A 19,701-nucleotide genomic window follows, 5' to 3' on the forward strand; every position below is an offset into this window, starting at 1 on the left:
ATACCAATTAGAAAAAAAAATAGCGCTATTCTCTTTTCGAACCAAGTTCGGAAATGTATGTATGGATGTATGAATGTATGTGTTCATGTATGAAAAATGTATGCATATACATAACGTACACATGCTCATACACTTCTGAATCTGTTTTTGTTAACAGAAGAGTAACAAAAAAAAACAAAAAAAACTAATAATCTTAGGATGAGCAAAAATATCTAGAAATAACTGAAACAAAAAGCGAATTAACTTATAAAATCTGATAATATACTTAAAACGAAGATATTATACGCAAAAGATACAACAGATTCTTTTCTTGACTGCTTTATTAATATTTAAACTTAAACTTAGGGTGTCAAAAGTAAAATTAAATAACAATTTTACATCTCTGAAAATAGTTCTCATATAATTAACATCAAATCTGACAGCTTTTTGTTATGGAAGCAATATGAAATATTTTCAACTTCAAATACCATGAGATCCCTTTTATATCTTGATACGATGTGTTTATTTTTTATAATATTCACATCTTGATCTCACAGAACTAAACGTCACTCATTCAAAAGTGCACTCTTCAGATTATAGGGGGTCTGAAGCGATATTTCTCTTTGAAAAGCTCGACGAACTAGGGTATCTCGTCGCATGCTTAATCAGATGTAAGGTCTGATGGGTAAGCGGTTGAAACGTTCGAGTAATATCTTTTGTTTCCAAGTATTTTGACACTAAATTGCACACTGCAGGGGAGGATTGTGCATCTAAGACTACAATTTCGCTAAATTCAGTTCGAATAACCCATCCACATATCTTGGTCCATTATAAAATCTTCATTGACGAAATACAGATCAATGAGGCTCGTTTTTGGAAAGTCCACCTCAGTCATTGAAAGACTAAGAAAGCAATTTGCGCCTTCCTCGCTCCTTCCAAATCAAAACATATCTAGTGTCTGAGTTCGTGCTATATCTGGACAGGTCAGTAAATACAGCATGGTTCTTTTCCCGTTGTTTCTATTGAATAAATACCACGGCGATGCCAAATTGAACACATCGCTCTAGCAGCTGAAGGGAGAAGACAAACCACGGATTTCCTCGTATGATGCCAACCTCATGAGGGTTTTTTGCATGAAGCAACTCTTGGTGGCAGCCTGAAGTTTACAATAAACTAACTTGTAGTCAGTTTGCGGTTTCTTGCCGACGATGACAAAAAATGGTCAACGAATCCAAGTGTTCATCTTGTCCATAAGCAGGTTGTCTACTAAGTGTTTAAGTGTTTACAAAGAAGATTCCAATTTCTTGAGTTGACACGTTAAGGAATATTCAAATCGAGAGGAACTCTATTTGTGTCTGCCTCTCCTTACGAGACGGCGAATGAACCGCCACTTTTGTGCATTGCTTAAATTATGCGCCTGAGTCGTAGCTAACAAATACTGATCAGTATTAGAGATAACAACACTATATTTAAACAACACTACAAATCGAAAATGCATCATAACTCTATTGCTCAACACACTATCAGCCTTTTAAGTTGTATATTTTATACTCTAACCCATGTGCATAAATATTTCATGCTCTAGCTAAAGTGCATAAGGATAATTTCTTGTTCATTTGTAGATTATTAAAAATAATTGTTACACCATTGGACATACAATGGAAACTAACCTTTTTTTTTTTTTTTTTTAGATTACCATTAAATTCTCATGTGTAGCGAAGATAATCAAATTTTGTGGGTTGGTAGTTCACTCAATGTGCACACAGCCAGCCAGCAGCTTTTGTTTGGTTTGCTTTAATTTAGTTAATTATGGCAAAGCACACTACGACTATTTCTATAAGGGAAGAGATGCCTTCATGGAGTACTTTCTAAGGGAAACTAGTTTGTATATACTTTACACACGGGGAAAACCACAAAAACGCCATGCAGCCAGCCCGTTCGCCTAAAATCGAATCCAGATCTAAACTACCAGTGTTCAGCGATTTTAGCACTCGGCGCTGGTAGACAAAAACCAACTGTTATAGCATTTGTCTTGTCTTGGTAAATTATTATTTGATTTCTCTTGGTCATTGCAGACTCGTGCCTAGTCACTCAATTCTATTGCCACCAGTCATCAAGGAAATTATGAGCATGCTAGTTATTTTTGTTTGTGCAAGTACGGCAAAGCCTCGAGAGCTATATGCCTAAGGAAGGGATGCCTTCATGCAAGACTTTATAATCTAAGGGAAACTGGCTCATATACACGCTACACATGGGGAAAGACACGGAAAGACCATGCAGCCAGCCCATTCACGGGATTCGAACCTTGGACCGAATTACCAGTGTTCAGCGAATTTACCGCTCGTCAGCTGGTGGGCAGTTCTGTGAGCGAAGATGAAACTCGTAGCTTAGCAATACGAACACTTGTAAATTAATTATTAGTTTGTGAAGAATAGCGGGGTAAACATTGATGCATGGAGTAAGCCAACTCATATAACATTTCAGTTCACTTATGTATATCAGACTGTGCACATTTTGCTAAGTAATATAAACATGCGCATATGTAATATACAAAAGTGTACTTTTGACGTCGAAAGAATTAGGTACGCTTTCAATGTATAGGTTTGTATCACCAAAGGAAAGGTTGCAAAAGAAATCCTCAACAAGCCGGAAACATATGTCTTGCTTTACATCGTTTAGGACTTAGTATTGATGTGTGGAATATGACACTTTATGAAGGTTTGCTTCGAAACGGCACTTAAATCCTTACTCTCTGCATAAACGTTTAATCATTTTCAAGACGTGTCTGCTGTAGCCGAGTGCAGTAATTGACTTGCTTAAGCACTTAATATGTGTTCACATAAATTATCCTTTACGGTATCCTCGTTCACACTTGTCAGACACAGTTAAGTGTTTTGGGATATTCAGAAAGCCTGAAATTAAACAGCATGGTAACACTGCTCTTGAAATATCCATCATAGTTATCATAGTAAAGTGCATTTTAGTAAAGAAGTGATCATGTACAATTCAAAGTAAATATGCGAATAGCTAAGCTAATATTCTAAAACTTGCGACAAAGCGCTTTCGAAACATCAAGTATTTGTCTGATTTTGTAACGTCTATTTGTTAGATTGCTTCTGCTAACGTAGAATTGCTACGCATCAGTACATAATTTAACGCAAAATTTTTATTTTTTACTGTAAAACATATTAAAGAAACAGTTACTCGTGTCTTCTTTTTCTCTTTATATAAGATGTTAGTAAAAAAGGGCTGCGTGGTTTATTTCTTCATATATTAAACAGAGATTTTCACATAGGTTTCATATACTTTATCAAAAAGCGATGGATATATTACGGGAAAATATTTCAAGCTTTCGTTAATACATTTAAATTAAAACCAATTGTAGGGTTTATGTTTATTTTAACTAACATTTATTTTAAGCTATCTTTCCTGTCAAGCCTTTATTTTCCCCTGGAATTGCCAATGCCAGAGTATGTAAATTTTAGTAGAACGCGCAGAGTATTCAAATTTTTAGCAGAAGTAATTTGAGTTAAATAGAGGCGAAACAAAGATTTGTAAGTGTGCTTCTTGATTCACGAGGGTGAAGGTTGCTTGGTAGAAGTTTAAGAACCGCGCGTTTCGGCCTGTGTGCCTACTTCGGCAGTTAGTTGAATCTTTCAACGTTTTAATCAGAAAGTTTGCTGAGCTGTATCTTAGAACGCGGTTAAGATAGTTACAATTATAGAGCCTCGTAGATAGTGACTTCGTTAGTTATGCATCCTGTTATTTATTTTTAGTTGTACTTTTCTATTTTTGTTACACCGCCGGGTCGGCGTAGTTTGTGAGCATCAAGTGAACGCAACTGTAAGTTCTAAAGTGAAATAAAAAGGAATTAAACCTTTCTTACGAGTTTATGTAACTTCCAGTTCATAGCAGTCACTACTACTGTTGCGGACAAGTTGGGGCCACGCACTATCACACAATAATTAAATAAACCATATAAAATAACCATATTAAATAAATATTTACAATTACTAATTCAGAACTCGCATAAATTTATTATATAGGATTTAATTTTCATGAAAGCTATTTGCTCTTGTGCATTTCATTATTCGAGGAATCTCCATTTTGTTTCAAGGAAAAAAGTATTGTGCTTTAATTCGATATCTTTCTAATTAGCCTCTTGCTCCGCCGCAGTACCATAGTTTTTAACTTCAGTATTTGGAATCAATGAATGATCAAATAAATAAAAATGCAAAGCAGTTTTAAAAATTATTGATATTTCATTTCGGGCTTTTGTTTAGAGTAAAATGAATAATTACGTAAGAGATTTTGTTCTTTTTCCATTTCTACTTTATACAGTGCAAATATGATCCAATATCCTTTAAAACTTCGCCTTCAGAGGCAGTTTCAGAAAATTTTATATCATAATTAATAATCCACCTTTGCTATAATAAATTATCAATTTTAATCTAAATTTACTCTCACACAAATAAATTTAATTATTAATTTTCGAATTATAGAATTTGTTATTCTAAACTTCCCGAGTTCCTTTGAAAAGTCTAATTTTGCGTTTAAAACCCAAATTCTACAATGCTAAGGTAACTATTTAAAATCGAGCATCTTTAGAATCTGCTACACATTTAAAGATGACTGTGTCTCAAATCTCAGCTCTAGGAAAGACTTCTCATCTATTGCTTTGAGTTTTCCTTAAGACAGGACGATTATTTAGCAGTTCAGGAGTGATAATTAAGAGAATTTTTTCCCGTACTTATTGATCTAATTTTTTCCCTTCAATTGAGTATTTTTCTAGAGCGTCCCAGTCTCCTAAAAAAATTGCACCGAAAGAAAGATTCTGTTTCCTAATGAGAGTAAGCGAGAAGTTTATCTCTTTATTTGGTACAAAGCTTCCTTGGAAACAACAGACGGACGCTTAGACGCTCCGTAACTAGAAACAAGATGTGTTTAAATTGCGTTATAAATCATCTAGTGCTAAGAAAAACTGTTTCAAGTAAGAAATTAAAACAAACAACTCAGAATGATTTGATTAAATGACATTTTCGCTGATGTGTTAATCAGGTTAACTTAGCTTTGTAGTTTAAGCTGTTGTCGTGTAAATAATAAATTGCAACGTTTGAAGTAAATAGTTTAAAACTATAAAATTAAATTCCACCTTACAGAAAAATGAGCTACATATCTGCCGTAAAATCAAATTATTCCTTTCTAGTTGCTTTCTGATATCTTATTTTGTAGAATTTAAGGAAGTCAAGTAGGATTTGCTTTCTTGTAGTTGCTATCTTTTGCATGAATTTCATAGAATAATTGCTAGACCCTCAAAGAGGTTAGAATTCTATTTCCACCGCAATTTTGAGGGCGAGCACCTCGGTGGCGGTCCGAGGGTTTCCTACTCCTCTGCCTTACCACCAATCCACGTAAAAGGACTTTCAGCTAGCCATATATTTAGAGTGCCCCCATGCCGCAAAGACACTATACATTGACAAGCATAAAATCATCCCATCGACCGTAAAAACTGGCTGCCATGAAAACATCAAATTTGGCGGAGACGCCGCCAGAGGTGCGCCAGTCGGTCCACGGAATTCTGAAGTAATGGAAGCCTGTTTATTAATAAACAATGAGTAATCTGCCCGCTTTGATTTTTGCACTTCGTAGAGCGGGTTTCGCCGATTTCTAATGTTTTGTTAGATCCTAGTTTTGTTTACTGGAAGCTGTGCTTAGAACACTATGAATACAAACGTCCCTCAGACAGTTATTCCAATTTATTATTATCCAGTAGACAATATTCAGCTGTATCACATTTTGTACAGTAATGTGCCGTAACTTTGAAAATAGTTCACTGCTTGCTATTCTGTAGAAGGCAGATCCCAAATTTTAGGTCAAAATGCAAGGAAATACTGCCATACTCAGCGTTAATTTGGTGCTCTGCTGTTTAAGCTGTACTTTCGAGAGCAATTACGGAGTTTCTTACGGAGCTTAAGAACGAATAGTACTGAAGTGTGTCCCTTGTAGGAGGTCTTGGATGGTGAAAAGAAGAGAAGATACACTTTATCTCTGTAGCAGCTAGAGTCGTCACGCGTCTGGTGCCATGTAGAGCACTCGTAAAAATCCAGGCAGCTGGCGCGGAAGATCAGTGTTCCCAACTGTGAGATTAGGTTCGACTTCCAGATGACGATGTAAAATCCGTGCAGCACATGAGAAAGAAAAATATGCAATATTTAGGAATCTACATCATGATGTGTAACAGGCAGTTCGGCTATGTGTGAGAGGTGAAACTTTTATTTTCCCCGAACGGTGGGCACTATTTTGCCTTTTTATTTTTGACATTGGCCACTAATAAGGCCGGAAGTGGGGGCTTTTATATTGTGAAGGCACCTAATAGGCGGCCACCGTTACCTCCTATGTGAAGGGGCCAACAGTTAAAACCATGCCTTCTACGGGATTCGACCTCGGGCCCTTCGGTATGGCAGTCAGCTCCTCTAACCACTACAGCATCTGGGCGACTGAGAGGTGAAACGGCATGTCATGTAAGAAATCCTTCTTGCCATAGAAGATGTGCAGCATAGCGGTATATGAAAGATCGCCCACAAAGATTTTACAATTTAGAAGAGCAGTAAAGTTTCAGTAGCAAGGAAATACAGCAACAACAGCCATTTATATAGACTAGAAGAGAAACACGCTAATGTGACAATCAAAACCGTGAAAAACAACCTTATATTTAGCGTAGGTATAATGAAACACTCAATCGATTTCGAGGGCAGCTAAAGGTCCCTCCTCATCAGGAGAAAATCAGGAATCCTCATCAGGAATTTTCTCCTGATGAGGAGGGACCTTTAGCTGCCCTCGAAATCGATTGAGTGTTTCATTATACCTACGCTAAATATAAGGTTGTTTTTCACGGTTTTGATAGCCATTTATATCTTTGTTCATTAAAATATGAGGATGCTTGGGGAGAACCAATAGTGTTTACATCAGACTGAAAGCGCGGATGTTGCGAGTGTGTTGTTACGTCACTCTTCTACAATAACTGACGCTAAATCGAGCTACTTTGCGACGACAGTCACCGGGATAATACGAAGATACGGAAGTATTTTACTGGGAAAGCGTAAATTGCGTGAGGGAAAAGGAAGTCCACGAGTTCTTCATATTTTGTATTCACCTAGCATAGTTGCTGCACTCACTGCCTTTGTCCAGACGTCATAGTTCAGTGACGTAAGATCTTTAAATTACTCTTAATACGAAATATATTCGGCGATCATCTAAAATTTGGTAGCCAAAGAGTATAATAACTGCTATCATGTAGATATTCTATGTATGTAGGAACAGGTTGTATAATGTACATTGATTTCGCCATTTAATAAGAAATTTTAGATAAAAAACCAGTTATCTTTCTTGAAGCTGAAATTAAATTCCAGCATTAGGAACGTGGATTTTTTTTAATGTGGACTTGCTTCAGGAAGAGAGCTTTAACATTTCTGCGTTTTGTTTAAATAAGAGTTGCATATTTCATTGTGGACTTCTTTTCGCTCTGCAGTGTTGAATCATTGTCTCAATTTGTATGTGTTTTTCTAAACGAATACACTAGAACTTTAACAAGATTTTTGTAAATGTATAGACGCTCCCTGTTCACTAGTAAGTTGACAAGGGTAAGATTTATTGCTAGCGCTCTGCTCCGAAGTGCAGCAGAGCTTTGGGGAGAAACTATCGACTTGTTCTCCTTGTTAAATTGATGTTCTAAACAAGAAACTAAAGAAACACGCTGGCCATAAATTAAATCTTATTTCCTGCTGTCTTCTCCAATGAAGCCACCATCGACGAAAAACAATGCACTCTTCTTTTCGTTGTTTTAACCACTTTATACATCTATCTTTCTATATATTTATATGTATATGAACGTTGTTTTGTTTTGTTTTCAGTCACTCATCTTTATTATTCCTGCTTCAAAATACCTTTAACGCAAATGCCATTTGTTCTCCTCCATTGGACGAAGCTTGATAACTAATAAAAGAGTGGGAAAAAAAAGTATTCTGTTTTTTCGTTTGCTGAAAATTTATTTCAAATTTCCTTTCTGTCAAGTACGATAGTGGGGTACACTTACAAGTGATGATTTGTTTAGACCGCTTAGAAATAATTTCGTTATTACTGAATCAGAGTCCTTCCAAAAGCAGAAAATGTGTTTTGCTTTGGGTGAAGTTACTTAAAAGGAACAAAACCAAACCTATGTTATTGGACGCATAGGTATATAGGAAACTGCTTAAGCAAAAAAGCAAAACAAATGAAAAGTATACTCTGCATGCAAAGCATAGGGAGAAAAAATACACCTTTATTTCTGAAATTCTGGTTGAAATAAACTTAGATTTCACTTTCCATGCCTCAAAAAATTGACTTACACAGCTCGTACTCGCATACCATTTTTGCTAAAAACAGCATTTTTACATTTTGGTAAAGTTTATTTCAACAAGAATTTTCATTTCAGAAAATACTGGTTGGGTAAAAGTATATTTTAGGACTCCCCTTGGCGAAACTTGGCGATTTTTGGCGGTACATGGATATTGAGTTTGTGCAATTCTTTGACTTGTTATTTTGGCTTGCATAACGGAGATTTTTGCACAAAAAATCACCGATACACAAAGCCAAAATTAACAAGACAAATAACATCCAAAAATTTCCTAAAATTATCTGAACTCGAATCCGTATATCGGCGTCGCCACATCTGAACATGTCTTCCTACAAACCCATTCCAATCCATCTAAACGGTTTTTACGTTCGACTAAACCCATATTCTTCCTACACACAGGATACTTATAACGGCTACTAAGTAAACCTTCATTTACACACCAGTCAATTAACCTCTTTTCCCCTTTCGTTCCAAATCTTACAGAAACTTAAAATTAATCTTACTGCATTCAGCCACTCGACCGTCTAAACAAAACCAACGCACACCATAAAAGCGCTTACAAAATATCCCATGATTCAAAGTATGTGATTCATTCGGACCTTAACATTAAACCTGTGGATTATCTTATCAAAAAACATAGTCAAAATTTATTCCTTAAAATTGAACAGATTGATAACCGAGCACTTCAACAGATGCCAGCATACGATCCTGCTATTCGCAGCTCACAGAAGAGACCGAGAGCCGTGATTGGCCGAGAGTTCGGCATCTACCCACCATCCAAAAGGGCAAGACACGCCCTCTCAACATCAGTTCCAGCTCCCGCGCCATGAAGGAAGGACGTCTCTTCAGCGAGCTGCCATATAATTGCTAATTCCATCCTCTGCTACTACTATCAAGATCTTCAAGCAAAGTTATCAATCTGTTTACTTAAGAATCACATCTCCCGCAGATTTTAAATCTGCCTACGAATATTTTCATCGCGATCCCAGTAATTATTTGCACTCTCCAACACAAGTCATATGCCAATGAGCCTATTAATCGTAAACTCTTTCCTATCCACTTTTTGCTTTAGTGTTTGTATTGTGTATAAAAAATTTTATAAAAACCAAAAAAAGTATAAAATATAAAATACAAAAAAAAATTATAAAACCTAAAAACTTATAAAAAGATTATGATACTTAAGTTTTTATTATCTTATCTCTATCCTTAAACTTTCTCGAGCCAGTGGCTCCCTCTAGTGTGCATCAAGTAAATCACTTATGCCAAATTTTTCCAATTTCTGCTCGCTTTTAGTATTTCTGATGTGGAGGTAAATGGTTTTGAACCATAGGCACTCCGAAATTTTCAAATCATTGGCATTGGCATGATTCAAAGTTTCCCAGAATCATGCACCTGATTACGTCACAATACGGTTTCCATAACATTCAACTACTCAGGCTACCATAAATGAAACAACTTGGCGATAAATGAAGCAACAACTTGGCGATAAATGAAACAACAACTTCGCCATAATAAGAGATACCTTAAAGTCTACTCTAACCTACTAGTTGAAATAAATGTCACTTTCTATACCTTAAAGAATTGACTTACACAGCGCGTGCTCACATACAATTTTTGATAAAAACATTATTTTTACTGAAATGAAATGACAGTTTATTACATACATTCAATCTATTAAAGCTTATAAACAAAGATGTGTAAACTTCACTTCAATTTTAGACACATTCTTTTTAGTTTCATTTTCTTAATATATTCATTATTTCATTTGAGTAAACTTTGACTGAACTTAACTTATTATATGATGGCTCTTTAGTAAATTTGATATTAACTCGTGAAGCGCACTGACTGATAAAAATTTCTTGAGTGCACAATGATACTTGTCGGATTGTTTCTTGATTACTCGCATTTTCGAAAACATCTTTGTGAACGTAAATATTGCTCCGTTGAGTGTAGATAGAGGTTTAAAATTGAAATGTCAATTTGGTAGTAGTATAGTGGTTTAAAATCGAAATGTCAATTTACTTTCATTTTCTTACGTACATACGCATATTTTAAATATAATCTTCCATTATGTTTGTAATATTTTTTGTAATCTCAACCTCCGGTGTTGTGGTGACAATCATTTTTTAGTAGTTCAGAATTAAAAAAATAAAATAGTAAATGAATAAAAATAATATTTAAAAAACACAGAAGAAGTAAAAGGTTTAAAATAAAATGCATTATGGCAGTTCTTTTTTCCGAATGCTTCTATTTAGTAAACAAGAAAATACGCAATTATTAGCCTGAGAATCGTGCCATGTCATATTTTGTAAAATTTTAACGAATGTTTTATTAAAAATACTCAACAATTTCAAAGCGAGCAGCGACACCACTGTAGGAAATACAGCATTTTTATTTCCAGAAATGATATTTTTAAATATTTTGTAATATTGTTTTATGTGGTTTAAGTGTGGAAAACATGATATTTAATAAATAAAGGTAACACACAAAACGTTAAAAAAAGCCTCTTTGAGCGTAACATGAAATCTGAAAGCATTATTTTTTTTAAAGTTTAATTTTAAGTCCAGGGGGAGATCTGTAAAACAAATGAGCCTGGTGTCTTGTTCCAGATTTAAATCTCGACGACCAGGGTGAATGCATGGAAGAAGTAGCGATTAATTAAGTGTAACGTTTAAATGCTACTAGAGAATTTCCTTTAAAAGGTATTTTACGGAGACCCGCTTTGGCAGATTGCATGCTTTGTCTGAATCAAGTACAAGCAGTTCAGTCGGACTAACAACATTTTATAAGAGGTATTTCTCTCGCCTTCCTAGCGTGCCTTGGTGGTGTAGTGATTCTGCACGCAATCCAGAGGTCCGCGGTTCGATTCCCAGCGAAGGCGTTTGCTAATTTTTCCTCTTGCCTGCTTCCCGAAAAAAAAAAAAAAATGCCCAATTTCTCTACAGTGGCGCCTGAACTAAAAAAGGGTGTTGGGTGAGGTTTATTCACACCTAGGATTTGACGATTGGGTCGCCTAAAATGGACAGTCGCCCTTTAAAAAGGGGAGGATATAAGGTATTTCTCCCACTTTCCCACCGTGCCTTCGTGGTGTAGTGGTTCAGCACGCTGGGCCTGTATTCCAGAGGTCCATGGTTCGATTCCCGGTGAAGGCGGTTGTTAATTTTTCATCTCTCTGGCTTCCAAACAAACTAAATTTCTCTACATTGGCGCCCGAAACTGTTGGACGAGGTCTTTCCACACCCAGGATTTGACGATTGGGTCCCCTGAAAACCCCAGTCGCCCTTTAAAAGGGGGAGTATATAAGGTATTTATCTCGCCTTCCAGAGTGCCTTCGTGGTGTAGTGGTTCTGGGCCGGTATTCCAGAGGTCCGCTGGTTCGATTTCCGGCGAAGGCATTTGCTAATTTTTCATCTTGCCTGCTTCCAAAAAAATACCTAACAACTTTTATGAAAATCTATTACGTTCTGTTTGATAAACATTTTTTAAAGGTACCACTAAACCTCTAATTACAATATGATGAATGATAAAACAAACTAGTACTAAAATTGATGTAAGTACTTTTACTCTTTTGTAGGTGAAGTTGTAAACTGAAAGTTACTAAAATATACATTTATTAACTCATGTCTAGGTACTGGAAATTGAACACTGAATGCGTAAAATTAAAGTATGATAAGCTAATACAAGGAAAAAGACCTTTCAATTTAAAATATATTTTAGAAACTGTAAAGTTTTTAGAATACCTACCTTTTTTAGCTATCGCAGGAAAAGATCAGGTAGCAGAAACTTAAAGACTTTGAATTAATCGTAAAAATGAAACTTTAAACCTTATATCTAAGAAATATGTAAAATTGAGTTATGCTGCGAATGTTTTGAAGTGCAAAGAATATCTCCGCTTTCATCTGAAAGCCCTCATTAGATGTCCTTTAAATTAAAACGCCACTTCGAAATTATTAATTAGTACAGTTTGTTTATCTAGAAATTCTCTTCAATGAAATCTCAGAAAAGACTCATATGAAAGAAGAGATTTATGGTTACCGTGAAGCATATAATTAAAAAGCTCTTAAATATCTTTTTCAGATAATTGTCGAATGCCCATTTGAAAAATTACTTTCTAGTGTTTTGTCAATTACTTCCGACAAAAATAAATGCAACGTAAATGAGTGTGCTTAAAGTTCACATTTCAACTTATTCGCAACTTTTAAAGAATTCAAATGTAAGGCTTTCTAGACTGCATTTTATATGAATTCAGTTTATTAATGTATTAGAATAAGCAATTAAGATATTTTGTTGATATATATATATATCACGTTTTCGTAAGAACTTCGCTTTTCCTCCAATTAAAGAAAATAAAGATCGTTTGGAAAAGAACTTTAAAATGTGAAAGACATAGATTACTCTATGAAAAATTTGGAACAGGTATGGAATTTCCTAATTAACTTCAAAATGGTTGAATCAAATAACATTTCATACATTACTGTCTGTAATTTTAAATATGTTAGAAAAATGATGCAGCGTAAAAATTATTTAGTTTTAATAATCTAATCTCATAACGTCATGTTATAATTACATTATTATTACAACTTTATGTGTACTGTTATTTTTTGCTTTATAATACAGAAGATTTCTGGTATGTAAGATGATAATACGTAACCTTTTCAAAGGTGAATCCTTTTTTAGGTGACACCTTATTAAAGTCAAATTTTTGAAAATATATTTCGCCTTTGTTTTTACCGACACTCATTCACTGTAAACGTCCTTAGAGTTATAATCTATGCATTAAAATTACCAACAAATAAAATGTCATACGTTAATATCTGTAAAGACGCACATCTCTCTGCCTATACATATATGCAGTGTCATAAATTTCTTTTAAAACATTAGGTATTTTTGAAGCAGGACAAGTGAAAAGTGATCAATGCCCTCGCCGGGACTTAAACCACGGACTTCTCGATTATGCGTCGAGCGTGCTGACCACTACACCAAGAAAGCATGCTAAGAAGGGGAAAGATACTTTAAACTATCCATTTTTACTGGAAAAGTTTAGAATTTTACTGGTCTTGGTTTTCCTTTCTTTCATGTCTTTGAGAATGAGGCAAAGAACGTCTGTGTAAAGAAGGAAAGGCTCCATAGACGTAATGTAAACCATTTTGTCTTCTACGCCGCTAGAAAAAAGAGGGAAAATTCGCCAAGGGAATTGGCGACGGAACCTGTTGCCGAGAATGTCCCCTTCTGTGATGTACCGGACCTGGCCGATATTTTCCTCCTCCGCGACGAGTACAGGAAATTGAGGAACAAGGGTTAAGCTGAATAAGAAAATTAGGTGAAGTTTCACTTTCATTGGCTGTTCAACTTGCACTATCCATATTGCAGTTTGATGTCTAATTTTATATCCATCAATAAATAAAATGGAGTCACACGACTTTAAACTCTTGATAAACGTGACAGTCGAACCTGTTCGAACTTCGACATCAGCTTCGAGCTTTGGCGCTTTTCGGCGGCAGATATTTCGCGCATGCGCAGTTGTTTCCCTTTTCGTTCGAAGGGAGCCACTTCTGCTGCTGCGAAGTTTTCCTTCTTTAACAATACATATTCTTTGAATTAGGTTCTAAATTATCCTTACTGTTTTGTCTCCCTCTCTATATATAGGCAGGTACAGGTAGAAGCTAGGTCAGTACCTTTGCAGACATTAGTATTTGAGGTATAGCTGAACCTAGTTAATTGTTAAGCGCCCACATTTTGAGGGATATTACCCCAGGTGGCGGTTCGATCCTCTCTTTCCCTACCACCTCTCTTCCCCTAGCACCACAACCTCTCGAAAGGACTTTCGTCTCGAAATGACTTGTCAGTGTCATCATATACCTGCTGGGCGGCAACATGAGAATCTTAGCGGTTCACTTTGCAAAATGCTTTTGACATCACTTATTGTCAGTTTCTCATTGGGATCTATTATAACCATTCGCTTGCACTCTTTCGATGTGGAACTTCTTGTTGAAACAGCTATTCTATTTGGCAAAGATTTGCAGTTGTTTCATTATCCTCCTTACGTTTTGTCTTTAATTAAAAACGTTTAAACGAGTGAAGGTTTGTGGTTGGGAATTTCATGTGATTTTCTTCTGTAAGACTGCAATTAAATATATAATGGTCGGGGTCACCCCTTTCTCCACATACGCATGTATCTGTATTTGTAGTATGTTGGAAAGGGGCCGTGTCTTGTTATACAGTCTTTCAGAAATGGGTTGTTGCTTCTGCGTTGGGCTTTCGGATTAAGTCATGTAGATTTCTCCATAGATTTGTCATGTAGGTTTTCTCCCTCGATTTTGCCGTGTTCCATTCCTTTTGCTATACAGCTTCTCCGATGTTTTAGGCAGAATGACAAGTGCTCGATACCAATATTTTTCTTATTCTCATTCACAATTTTCATAATCTCTAAAATTCTCTAAATAATTTATAGATACTAAAAATTTTTCAAACTTCGCAAATTTATATTTTCCTCTCACACTTCCAGTCAGGCAACAGTCCTCGACGAAGTGCTTTGAATCGCCGAATTTATTACAAACTTTACATATATCATTTTCCTGGAGGTGGAACATTTTTAAGTCAGCAGGAAACCTTCCGTGTGCAGTAAGAAGTTGACTGACATCTACATCTCCTAAAATTCGCAATTCTTTTGCTAATTTTTAAACAATTTAGACAGTTTTTGTTTCTTTCAGAGAGATTCCACAGATTTTTAGTCTCTAATAAGTTTATCATCTATTAAAGTTATGTTATGTTATGTAGAAGTGAGGGGAGCTACCTAATATTTACCCTTAGTAAGCAGGTATTAGCCCCACACACTAACTAGGAAACTAACAACATTCTGGCATCATTCCTCGAGTCATAATGGAAATTGTGATTCTAGTGAACACTATAAGTACTGCTACCGGCGGCGGCATCAACGGTACTCCTACCTTTCAGCGTTAAATTAGCTCAAGTAAAAGGGATTAAATTACATAATATACATTGCGAAATACATAGTTGTGCAGGTACATATTTTCAAGATGTTATCTATTGCAGTGGGTATAGGCAACATGTTTTAGGACATTATATATTGCATTAGAAACAGGCGTGATATTCCCACGTTACAAATCATTTTTGTAAACATGATCTGTTTACTATCAGAATTAATTAATAACTATAAAATTGTTTAAAAGTCTTATATTTAAGTAATGTTGTAAAGGTGTGCTGAAACTTTAACAGCTCAATTTTGACGATTCATTGTGTGCTGTGACTTAGGTTTTTGTGTTAACTCTTTCGCATCGAAGTCACCCGTAGCGCCCGTTCATTCAGGCAACGGCAAACCGCCCCAACGCCTCGTTTATTTTCTACCTAGTTCTTTCCCCTCCACGTTAGTGTATGGCTCATTGGTTTCGCGAGTTGTTAAAAGACATGTCAATCATTCTTTTGAAGCAAATAAAGGAGAAATACGAAAGCTATTGACGTTCGCAGGTGCAATCCGGCCCTAAAGTGAAACTGCACACAATGGATGAAACCACAGAAAAACCTCCAAGAGCAGCAAGGGGGAAGGGAAAACTATTCTAAGAGAAATTCGTAAACATGGGCGTTTTCGATGTTTGTTGAAAACAGATTTGGTCGTCTCTCGATGCGAAAGAGTTAATTGATTTTCAGAAATTACATTAATGTCTAGCAGTACATTGTTATTTGCATGTAAAAATTGATAATGACATTATAAATTGAGGTGGCTAAAAGCAACTTATTTCTAGTATATAGATCATGCCTACCACCATGACTTGTTTACATAATTTTTTTATGTAAGCAAGTCATTCTTAAGTACAAGGTATTTTTTCCCTCCTTTCTGCATGCCTTCGTGGTGTAACGGTAGCACGTTTGGCGCATATTCGAGAGCTCCACTTTTGAGTCCCGGCGAGGCCATTACTCATTTTTCATGTCTTTTGCTTCAATATAACCTAATGACTCTACAGCGTGCATATCAATCGTAATGTAGACCATCATAAATTTTTCCGGTTACTAATCCATTTAGTTATAAATCAATAACGTATTGACACTATGTGTGCCAAACATAGATAAATTTAAGCTTGATAGCAGAAACATGTAATTGTAAAATAATAAAGTTACGTTAAATTTACTTTGTAGTTTTGTAATTTGAATCTGTTAGGGGAATTTAATCATGCTACATGTGCTTCTAAACCCGACACCAAAATATGTTACCAAACTAAAACTGTACTTGTAATCTTATCTTTAGATCCGCCCAGTACTAATGTTTATATATAAATCTGTCAGAATATAAGTCTTTGTCTGAAAGCGTTCTATTTCAAGTTTGGAATAAAGGAAATTGACTTTGATGGCGAATGAAAGAACATGAGAATATAATCACAGGCTTCCCTTTCAGAGGAAATAGAAAACAAAATTGGGAAATAATGAGTTGGCTGACGTCAATGGGAAAATAGTGTGTTTTATCAGTTGTATATTTGATTATAACCTTTTAGATTCCTATTTTGAACGACTGCAGAACAGCATGGTGCACTACTGCTACTCAGTATTGCTGCTAAATGTCTGTTGAAGCTGAAGGAACAAAGTTTAATTCGGTTTGAGGAAATATTTCCATACTTTAAACGCTTTTTAAGAAAATAAAAGTTTTTGGAGCTTAATGCCTAAAAGATGAAAATATAATTAAAATGTGCTAACAGATTCCAGCTTGTCACATGAAAGCTAACGTTAAGTGGTATCCTTTTAATGTAAAACATGCAAATGGTTCAAAATATCACATTTATTAGCAAATTTGTCGTCTACGAAAATGTCCATGTAGTCAGCCTATTCGGGGAATTCGAAACTCAGACCGAACTAGTAGTGTTCAGAAATTTTACCATTCAGCCGCTGGTTGGCCCTCGCGACTTTGGATGTACTCAAGTGTTGAGAGAAATTATTTGTAGAATTTACTAACAGCAAATGGGTGAATTTATATCAAAAGTTTCTACATTTCACATAAATGCATAATTTCTTATACTTTTATGCGTTGGAAAAGTATCCTGTCTAAAATTTATAAATTCCAAAAAAATAAACATTCGTGCAATTAATTTAGTAGGTATCTTAAAAGAAAGATAATTTTAAATATATGCCACTACAATTTTTCCGTAAAATTTTATTTACAAAGGAAGGGAAGAAATTCGGTTGAAAGAAGAAATAAAAGGAACGGTGGCTGAAACCTTTGTAGTATCATAAAATTTCTTTGAAGCAGGATACGTGAAACTCCCTCTTTTAAAGGAGTCTAGGGCTTTTTCCAAATTCAAGTGATGGCGCCAAATTGCCAAATTCAAGTGGTGACGAATAATCATCCACTACCTTTGTTTTAGTTCGGGTGCCAATTGTATAGTCTTTTTTTTTTTTTTTTTTTTTTTTTTGAAGCAGGAGACGTACAAAAATATGCAGTGCCCTCTCCAAGACTTGAGTTCTGGACCTTTTGAATACACATCGAGTATGCTGCCAATTACACCACGAAGGCATTCGGAAAGCAGGAAGAAAATACCTTATATACACCCCCTTTTAAAGGGAGGCTCGGGATTAGGCGACCCGAAAGCCAAATTCTGGTGGTGATGGATTATCATCCTCCACATTTTAGTTCGACCACAGCTGTACAGTCATTAGGATATCTTGAAGAAGACATGGAAAATGTACAAATTCCTCACCAGGACTCGAAACCTGGACCTCTCGAATACGTGGCGAGTATGCTACCAATTACGCGGCGACAACAAGCGGAAAGGAGGGAGAAAATACCTTAAAAGGTCAATAAAAACTGCGGTCAGGACCTGTCTATTTTCCAGGGCGTCCTTGACACATTGCCTCAGGAGGGCAACTTGTTGGTTAGTAGATCTGGAGCTTCTAAACCCCGACTGCTCCGCGGCAAGAAGTCCGCAAGCTTCTGAATGGTAATTCAGTCTTCTCACAATTATTTTATCCATAGCCTTCCCCATAATACTTCTAAGCGATATTGGTCTGTAGTTACGGAGACTATCCCGATCTTTGTCTTTCTTATGTAAGGGAATAATGATAGAAGTTCGCCCTTCAGCTGGTACTATATACAATACCAGTGTTCCAAATTAGTTCGAAAAAGATCCAAACTGTCTCAAATGCCTTAAGACCAAGATGGTGGAGAAACTCATAATGGATTCTATCTCCACCAGGTGATTTTCTACAAGAAAGGCTTCTCAAAGCATAGGTCAATTCGAGTAATGGGTGCCTCAAAAACTGAATCAGTAGAAGATTCAAATTCCGATGGCAGAAGTGTAGTTTTTTGCTTAATTCTGAACGAATGTATTTTTGCGTAAGTGTTTTTCTTATTAGCTCTACAGAAAAGCTGTGCAAAAGCATTCGCTACAGAAGAATTTGAAGAAAGTTGTTTACCTTTAACTATGAAGGTTTGTTTAGGTGAGCCAGCAGGATCATTCATTAGGTTACCTACAAATTTAAACGTTCTTTTACTATCAGTTTGGTAATTTAGGTTTGAAATAAATTCATTAAATGAGGATCGTTTACTGGCAATAAGGGCCTTTCTAAATTATGCAGATTGTTTTCTCCAAGCCTGAACAACGTAGGGACGGGAGGTCAACTCTGCCTTTCTTCAAAGCCTGCTTCCCTTAGCTTTCAAGGAGGTCAGTTCATCTGTGCAGAAGTATTTATATTTCTTTTGCCTTCCTCGAGGAAGTTTTAGCAGAAGATATCATTGTATCCTTGACAATTCTATAAGCTTTATTAGGGTTTAAAGTAAAGTTTATTATGATTAAGGCCAATCATTCAGTAAAGAGAGGCCAATTCGCTTTCTTAAAATTCCAAAAGACCTTTGATGGCGAAAAGGGTCTCCGATCCGCTTTGGGCATTTTAACTTCTGTAAGCACCTGTCTGTGTCTTGATCCAGGATCTTTCAAGACGCTACGCTTTGTGAGATTGTAAAGGTCAGCAGTGACCATCAAAAATCTGGGGTTGTACTTTTACCTGTAAAATGCAGATAAGTATGGGGATCCTTTTTATCGTACATCATTTCGAATGTAGTCGAGCTCAAGAGGTCCTGGACACTCCTTCGAGCTTCATTTGTGTCAGAATATCCCCACATGGGAGAATGAGCATTAAAATCTCCTAAAAAAGTATAATGTTTTAAATGATTAACATAGGAAAAGTCCAGATGATTACAAGGAGGGCTGTATATAGCTAGAATTTTAAAATGAGCTCCACATTTCCATACATCGAAATGTACGACTGCTAAATCTTTCTTGACACCAATTAGTATACCGTTGCCAACTTTTCTACGTTTTGTAACAGCT

At 35.9% G+C, this 19,701-nt stretch overlaps 1 protein-coding gene across 7 annotated transcripts in view; it reads left to right on the forward strand.

Moving 5' to 3' along the window:
* The window catches only part of LOC118184793 (cell adhesion molecule Dscam1-like), a 1,226,874-nt gene that overhangs the window by 875,948 nt on the left and 331,225 nt on the right, over positions 1 to 19,701 (forward strand). The gene's annotated exons all lie outside the window — the stretch shown is intronic.

Source organism: Stegodyphus dumicola, chromosome 9 (assembly GCF_044657685.1).
Source record: "Stegodyphus dumicola isolate Sdum_Otavi_A_Nest chromosome 9, ASM4465768v1".
NCBI lineage: Eukaryota > Metazoa > Arthropoda > Arachnida > Araneae > Eresidae > Stegodyphus > Stegodyphus dumicola.